Genomic DNA, 9373 nt, shown 5'->3' on the forward strand with positions numbered 1-9373 from the left:
TGCAAGAATATTTTAATTTTATATAATCAAAGATGCCTGTTTTGTTCTTTGTGATCTCCTTTATCCCATTATTTTGGGGGGTGGGTTATGAATTTTCCCCCAAACCACAGAAATGTTTCTCACTAGATTTTGTTTAGTAATGTGTTTTTACATTAAAAGTTGCTTCTTCTTTTGGACCTTATTCTGGTATATGGTTCAATGACTTGATCTAAACCCAATTTCTGCCAAATTGCTTTTCAGTCTTCTCAGTTTGTTGTAGAACAAGCAGGTCTTCCCAGTAGTTCCTGTTTTGTGATTTATTGACCTGTGGGCTACCATTTTCTATTGCTTTTGGGTCTAAATTATCTATCTTGTTCTAGTGATCTACTTTTCTGTCCTTTTGTTAGAACCAAATAGTTTTTATCATTACTGCTTTATGATATAGTTTAAGATGTTATAGTTTGAGGTCCCCTTCATTCCTCCTGTTGTTTTATTACAAGAAGAAATGCTTGACCTTTTATACCTTCAAATTAATTTTGTTAGCATTTTATTTAATTCTACAAAGTAACTCCTTTGTTGTTTGATTGATATAGAACTAGACCCATAAATTAGTTTAGGTCATATTGTTGCTTTTAGAAAATAGGTGCAGCCCATCCATAAACAATAAATATCTTTCCAATCATTTACATGCTTCTTTTATTTCTGTAAAGACTGTATTGTAGTTATAGCTATAGAGGTCCTAAATGTTTTGGTAAGTTAACTTTCAGATAATTTATTTGTTTTGCAATGATTTTGAATGGAACTTCTTTTTTTAACTCCTCTTGCTGGATGTCATTGGTAATATGAACAACTTGTGATTTTATGGGTTTATTTTGTGTTCTATTATTCTGAATATTTTGTACTCCAATTCTCTTTACCAGTGCTTTTGTCATGAAATAAATTTAATAATTAGGTAAACTGAAGCAATTATCCACACACAATATCATTCATTAACAGGACTTACTACCTGATAATAATAAAGGATGGGTGTCCCAATAGAAATTCTGAGAGACAAAGTTCTGAGAACAACTAATTAATTTGTTAGTAAGGCTAGCAGCAACCAATAATTTGGTTCATTGGCCTCTCTCAATGACCAAAGACCCAGAGTGAGGGACAACAGGGCCTTTCAAACACAGACGTGTCTTCCTTCTGATTGGCCTGGCAGGACATCATTTGAACCTCCCCTGGCAAATGTAAAGCAATCCCTGTTGGTATGTAGGTTGGCCTTCAGGTGTGGATGGTCACACACCTCTCTGACATTTAAGGAATGCTAATTGCTTTATGAAACCCAGCTGTCTCTAGCAATCTTGGTTAGAAAAACAAAAACCCTCTCAAACAGGTTCTCTCCTGTTTGTTTTCTATATGTAGACCAAGTCCCCCCAACTTTGAGAGGAAAGCAAGGGTAGGAGACTTTTCCCCTGGGGAGGGCCTAGCTTAAGCCGGGTCTCTGTCTATGGGGCAAACAGAAGAGATGGTCCCACTTGGGAGATGTCTAGGCCAAGCCCATTAATAGCAGATGCCTTGGGGACTGAGAGTGATCACAGTGTTCCATCATGCCCTTTAGAAACTGCCTGTCCTTCAGAAGTAGGGTCTGACAAATTGAGAAAAGGGATGGATCTCAAAATAATATTGCTTATTAAATAATACAACAATATTAATTTCCCTTGCTTATTTCTTCAATTTCTTGATCTTGACCTACTGTTACAGCTAGCATTTCTAGCACTACATCAAATAAGACTGGAGACAAAGGGCATTCTTGCTGCACCCTACTTTTATTTGGCAAGTTTTTAATAATTCTTTGTTACAAATAATCCTACCTCTTATACATTTGATCGTGTTAAGTAAAGGTCCTTTTATACCTATGTTTTTTAAAAATTTATTTATTTACTTTCAGTTTACAACATCCAGTTTCACAATCTCTTGAGTTCCAAATTTTCTCCCTCTCCCTCTCCCCCTCTCTCTCCTCCTCCCCTTTCCCCATGGTGGCATGCAATCTGATATAGGTTCTACAAATACTTTTGCATTAAACATTAGTAAAGTTGTAAAGAAAAGTTATAACCAATGGATATACATATTTTTAAAGTCTTTTTTAAAAAAATGTAAATAAGCACTATATTTTGTTGAGGACTTTTTTCTGTCTCTATTGATGTTATCATATGATTTTTATTATTTTAATTTGTATTATTTTGTTTTGAAATGAACTCTTCTTGCTGTGCTCAGGCTCCCTAATGCCATATTTTCTGATATCTGGAAAAACTATGAGTGCAGACTGAATCCTTTCCCACAGACACCACACATAAAGGGTTTTTTCTTTTGAATAGACTTTTATGAATGTTCAGGGTTATTATTGGGATGAAGCCTTTGACACACTAACTGAATGATAAAGATTTTCCCCCTGTGTGATGATAAGTGAGACAAGCTTTCTCGTTGAATCCTTTGCTGCACTAATCACATTTCTAGCCTTTCTCTCATCGGTGGATTTTATGGTAGATACAAAAACTTGATTGACGTATTAATTCTTTATTACACTTACACCCATCTCCTATCTGACTTGTGGTTAGAAAATTCCCCTCAACTCTTGACATACCTCCATGTTAGTCTGCATCCTTTCAAAACATCCCAGGGACTCTACTTGGAAAAACAGGAAAGGAGTTGTGTGGTTCCAGGTGACTGGGTTCTTTTGAGAACCATAATGCCTCTGGTTGCCATTCAAATTACCTTGTGTGAAGGCTGAAACTGATTTGGTTTCTTTGTCCTACATTCCTGCCTTGGTTAGGCATTCCTACTAACCACAAAATGACTGGTCTTCCAATACCCCTATTGTTGAACATTCAAATTGTTTCCAGTTTTGGTTTATTTGTTTGTTTGGCAATGACAAGCAATGTTGCTATTTTAAAAACTTGGGACAGATAGATCATTTTATTGATGTTGTTTTATAATGCTTTCTAGGTATGTTCCTAACAATGAAATTATTAGGTCACAGGATAAGATTGTTTTATCTTTTACAGCAAACAGCTAAATTTTTTTCTGAAAAGATTCTATTATTTGCAATTCTACCAGCAATGAGTGAGTACACTTATTTGCTTGATTATATACTAGAGGCAGAAAAAATAGATATTGAGACACAAAAGCTCATAGGAGAAAATAATTCAATAAATAGTAATGGTATGACTTATAACCTCAACTGTTCAGACAAAATTGCTCAAAGTTTGATCAACAATGGAGATGTATGGGGTGGCTAGGTAGTACAGTGAATAGAGCACTGGCCCTGGAGTCAGGAGGACCTGAGTTCAAGTCCAGCCTCAGATACTTAACACTTACTAGCCATATGACCTTGGGCAAGTCACTTAACCCCAAATGTACTGCCTTCCCACCCCTCCAAAAAAATAAAGCTTAAAAAAAATAAAAATGGAGATGTACCAGAGGTCCTACTTTAAGGACCTCATAATCTTTGAATTTGACTTCACAGTAATCATTGAGAATTGGAAGGGATGAGACCCATGTCTGTAATGCAGATCTGGATGGGTATACCTTACTTGAAAGAAATATAGGAAAAAGGAATGGACAAGGGAGTACTGTATATTAAGAAGGAATACTCATATGAGGAAATGAAGGAATCAGAAAGGGGAAGCAGAGTGGAGAACATTTGGGTGAAGATCAATGGAATGAGAACCGGGAGTGGTTTTGCCTTTGGAGCATACTACAGACCACCTGAACAGAAAGAAGAAATGGAAAAATTGAAGAAACAGTTCACAGGCCTTGCTCAAAAGCATGGTACTATAGACTTCAACTATCCAGACATCTTTGGGAGCATTTTTAGTCAAAAGCAGCATAGCAAATGACATCTTGCCTTGATAATGGTCACTTCATCCTTCAAAAGTCAGGGAGACCAACAAGAAGGAATTTGATTATCTCATTCTCATCAAAAGGAAAGAATAGTAATAATAATAACAATAACAATCAACTTATAGAGTGCTTACTGTCTGTCAGGTACTGTGCGATCCTCACAACTAGGTGCTGTTATTATCCCCTTTTTACAGATGAGGAAACTGAGGCAAACAGAGGTTAAGTGGCTTGCCCTCCAGGATCACACAACTCAGACCTTCCTGACTGAAGGTACAGCAGTCTGTCCACTGTGCTGCCTAGCTGCCCAGGAACTGGTTCCTCGGGTAGAAATGATAAAAACCATGGTTAGGGGATGAGAAGAAATAAACATTCCTTCTTCGAGCTCGTCACAAATAGAGGAGAGGAAAGGGAGGCATTGACTAAAATGTACTCTAGATTTGGGGAAAGTAGATTTCAAAAGGTTCAGATGAGGGTTAGGTAGGTCCCCCTAGACTAAAAACTGTACAGGGCAGGGGGTAGAGGGGGTAGAGGTAGAACCCAGAAATGCTTAGGAACTCAAGAACAAGACTGAAGACACGAAAGGAAACAAAAACTTCTGAAAAGGAAAGATGGAAGTTGCCTGAAGAGGTCAAAGTGGGCACACAGAGAATCCGCTGGCCAGCTTAGATTTTTAAGAAATATGCACAAAAGAGAGCAGCGAGGGCAGGTTAAGAGAAGACATAAAGATAGCATTTTTATGTAATAATGACTGTCAGGAGTGCTAAATCTCCAAAGGAGCTTAGGCTGGAGTTTAAGAATGCAATGGACAACAAAACTCACAAGGTAGTAGCTTCCAATCCCTTCACCTGAAATGAAAGAATGCAAAGAAGCAAGGAATGTGTTAACCACAGCCACAGCTCAGTCTCAGATGAGGAAAAGTCCTGAAGTCTTTCTCTCCCCTTAATGTTCCTGTCTCTCAGTGCACACAGTCTGCCAGGAAGAAGTCAGCCATAGAGTCAAAGTAGAAGCAAAAAGTCCAACAAAGAGAAGACGCCAAGGTCTTTTGAGGAGGAGAAGCTGAAAGGTGAAGTGTCTGCCAGTCATAAGAAGATAAGATGAAGGGGCAGCTAGGTGGCTCAGTGAATAGAGCACTGGGCCTGGAGTCAGGAGGATCTGAGTTCAAATATGGCCTCAGACACTTAACAATTACTAGCTGTGTGACCTTGGGCAAGTCACAACCCCAACTGACCCTCCAAAAAAAAAAAGAAGATAGGATGAAGGAACTGGGGATGCTTGGTGTGGAGAAGATGTATCATGGGGCACAAGAGCTGCCATCAAGTGGCAGAAGAATTTGACTTGTCTTGCTTGGTCCCAGAGGACAGAGGTAGGAAAAATGAATGGATGTTGCAAAGAGGCAAAATTAATGTCAGAAAGAATTTTCCCAAAATCAGAGCTGTCCAAAAACGGAATGAACTGTCTCAAGAGATTTTCAAGCAAAGGTTGGATTACTACCATATAAATATATAAGCACTATATAAACGTTAGTGATGATGATGATGATTCCTCCCTGTTGATGAGAATCAGATAATTAAATTCCCTCTTGTTGGTTTCTTTGGTTTTTGAAGGATAAAATTATCATGATCAAGGCAAGATGTCATTCTGCTTTTAACTGAGAGGTCAATTGTCAGGAATATTTAAAAAGGGAGGAATGTGAGGGCAGGGGTTGGCTCAGATCTCTTCCAATTCTGAAATTCTATGACTTTCCCCTCTCACTGTCTTGTTGCTTTTAATTTTGTCAATTTGATGGGGACGAAATGGTACTATAAAGTTGTTTTCATTTATGTCACACTGATCATTAGAGAGTTTGAATATTTTTCAAGTGATTTTTAATAATTATGTTTCATAAAGAGAATTATGTTTCATTAAAGAGAAATGTGATACTTTTCCCTAAGGAAAAATGATGAGATATTTCAGTTTATAGAGGCATGAAGTCCTAAAGATAAGGTTAAGAAGATAAGATGTTCATATATTGACACCTGGATTTACTCCCTCCTCCCCCACCCCTACAAAAAAAAATAAACTATATTTAGGGGGAAAATAATCATGTTTCCTCTTGAGCCGTTATTTTTCTTATCTTGTGTCATTTTCTACTACAGACGTTTCCTTTAACTTCTCATCTGAGGGAGTTGCCTGGGGCCTTAAACAGGTAGGTGATTTTCCCCTGGTTCCACAGCTAGCATCTGTCAAAGGAAGGATTTGAACCCAGGAAGTCTTCCTGACTCTGAGGCTGGTCCACTAACCATCCTTCCTTGACTCTTCTCAGACATTACTTTTGTAAATTTTAAACAGTTCTTTATATATTTTAGATATATAGATATTTAAAGATATGTATATGTGAATATACCTCTTTACATGCACATATATAAAATATATATGGAACTTGTTGACTTTTTATTTGCCACAAGTATTTTTCTCATCCATTACTTTGATTTTGATTGTTTTTCTTGTCAAATAGGAAAATTTGAAATACAGTCAATTAGCCTCAGACACTTACTAGCTGTGTGACTCTGGGCAAGTCACCTAGCTTCAATTGCTTTCTAAAAAAAAGAAATATATATATATATATAAAATATATATGTATAATCAATCACATCTACTTTGTGTTTAATATTTTTTTGTGCAATAGAAAAAAAGTAATGTTCCTCATCAATTAAGATGAACTCATTATTCCATTTTCTTCTAACTTTTTAATAGTTCATTTATTTTATTTTTCTAATTACATGTAAAAACCATTTTAACATTCTTTTTTTTTTAATTTTAAGTTCCAAATTCTCTTCCTCCCTCTGTCTCTTCCCCACCTCATTGAAAAGACAAGCAATTTGATGTAGGTTGTATACGTGTAGTCATGCAAAACATATTTCCATATTAGTCATGTTGTGAAAAAATAGACCTAAAAAAGAAAGTTAAGAAAGTATGCTTTGATCTATATTCAAACTCCATCAGTTCTTTGCCTGGAGGTGTGTAACACTTTTTATCATAAGTCCTTCAGAATTGCCTTGGATCATTATATATAGCTATAAGAATAGCTAAGTCATTCACAGTTGTTTGTCATACAATATTGCTGTCATTGTGTACAATGTTCTCCTGGTTCTGCTCACTTCACTTTGGATCAGTTCATATGAATCTTTCCAGGTTTTCTGAAAGCATCCTGTTCATCATTTCTTATAGTATCACAACCATATACCACAACTTGTTCAGTCATTCTCCAATTGATGGGCATCCCCTTAATTTCCAGTTCTTTGCCACCACAAAAAGAACTACTGTAAATATTTTTTGTCCAAGTAGGTACTTTTCTCTTTTTATAAAATCTCTTTGGGATATAGACATCATCATCATCATATTGCTGTATCAAAGGGTATGCACAGTTTTATAACCCTCTGGGCATAGTTCCAAATTGTTCTCCAGAATGATTGGATCAGTTCACAATTCCACCAACAATGCATTAGTTTCCCAATTTCCCCACATACCCTCCGACATTTGTCATTTCCCTTTTCTGTCATATTAACCAATCTGATAAGTGTGAGGTGGTACCTCAGAGCTGTTTTGATTTGCATTTCTGTAATCAATAGTGATTTAGAGCATTTTTTCATATGACTATAGATGACTTTGATTTATTTGTCTGAAAACTGCCTGCTCATATCTTTTGGCCATTTCTCAATTGGGAAATGACTATTATTCTTAAATGTTTGAGTGAGTTCTCTATATAATTGAGAAATTAGGCCTTTATCAGAGAAACTTACTGTGAAAAATTTTCCACCCAGTTTTCTGCTTTTCTTCCAATCTTGACTGCATTGGTTTTGTGCAGAAACTTTTAAATTTGATGTAGTCAAAATTATCCATTTTACATCATAATGCTCTCTCTCTTGTTTAGTCATAAATTCTTCCATTGTCCATAGATCTGACAGGTAAACTATTCCATGCTTCCCTGAAGCATGGATACCCTTTATATATAAATCATGTACCATTTTGACTTTTACTTGGTATATGGTATAAGATGTTGGTCTATGCCTAGTTTCTGGCAAATTGCTTTCCAGTTTTCCCAACAGTTTTTGTCAAATAGTGCCTCGTCCCAAAAGCTTGGAGCTTTAAGTTTATTGATTACTAAATGACTATGGTCATTTACTACAATATTGTGTATCTAATCTATTCCACTGATCCATCACTCTGTTTCTTAGCCAGTAACTAATCAACTCAACAATACCTAGATTTCTCCAAGTATAACATCATATGATATGCAGAGAGTGATAGTTTTGTTTTGTCATTGCCTATTCCAATTTCTTCAATTTCCTTTACTTGTCTAATTGCTATAGATAGCATTTCTAGTACAATATTGAATAATTGTGATAATAATGGGCATTCTTGGTTCACCCCTGATCTTATTGGCAAGACTCCTAGTTTATTCCCATTGCAGATGTTTGCTGATGGTTTTAGATAGATACTACTTACCATTTTAAAGAAAGCTCCATTTAGTCCTATGCTTTCTAGTGTTTTTAATGAGAATGGGTATTGTATTTTGTCAAAAGCTTTTTTTTGCATCTATTAAAATAATCAACTTATATGAACTGGTGCTGAGTGAAGTGAACAGATCCAGGAGAACATTGTACACAATAACAGCAACATTGTACAATGACCAACTTTGATAGACTTAGCTCTTCTCAGCAATATAAAGATCTAAGACAATTCCAAAAGACTCATCATGGAAATTGCTATCCACATCCAGATAAAGAACTATGGAGTCTAAATGCACATCAAAGCATACTACTTTCCCTCTCTTTTTCTTTCCTATGGTTTTTCTCTTTTGTTCTAATTTTTCTTTCACAACTTGACTAATGTGGCAATATGTTTAATATGATTGTACTGATATAGCCTATATCAGATTACATGCTGTCTTGAGGAAAGGGGAGGGAAGTGAGGGTGATAAAATTAGAATTCAAAATCTTATAAAAGTGAATGTTGAAAACTAAAAATAAATAAATAAATGCATATTTAAAAAAAGATAATCCTATGATTTTTGTTGTTTTTGTTATTGCTATGGTCAATTACCCTAGTAGGTTTCCTAATAATGAACTAACCCTACATTCCTGCATCTGCAGGGTTTCTAGAGAAGTCAAGGGCAATCTGCCAGAAGGAGTAGTAGGTTGGAGGGTATGTGGGAACACATCGTTGCCTTGGGTCTTAGACATATTGTATGGTAGAACATGCAGGTGGAAATTAATCAGTCAACAAGAATTTATTAAATGCTTACCAGATGCCAGGCTCTTATTGTGCTAAGTGCTGGGGGGTACTTGGGAAAGACCCTGTTTTAAGTGAAAGAAAACAGTGAAAGAGGTTGTGTCCTCAGGGAGCTTATGTTCTAATGGGGTGAGCGGACTTGGGTAAAAACAAGACACATACCTTAGAGAAGACGGCCCTGGGGGGCAGAGGAGAATGTGAAAGGCCCCCTGCTAAAGGTAGCATTTGAGCTGAGTCT

The sequence above is a fragment of the Petaurus breviceps genome, unplaced genomic scaffold, assembly GCF_028583685.1.
Source record: "Petaurus breviceps papuanus isolate PSGF00001 unplaced genomic scaffold, PetGlider_PUasm1.0 91041, whole genome shotgun sequence".
In the NCBI taxonomy this organism is placed as follows: Eukaryota; Metazoa; Chordata; class Mammalia; order Diprotodontia; family Petauridae; genus Petaurus; species Petaurus breviceps.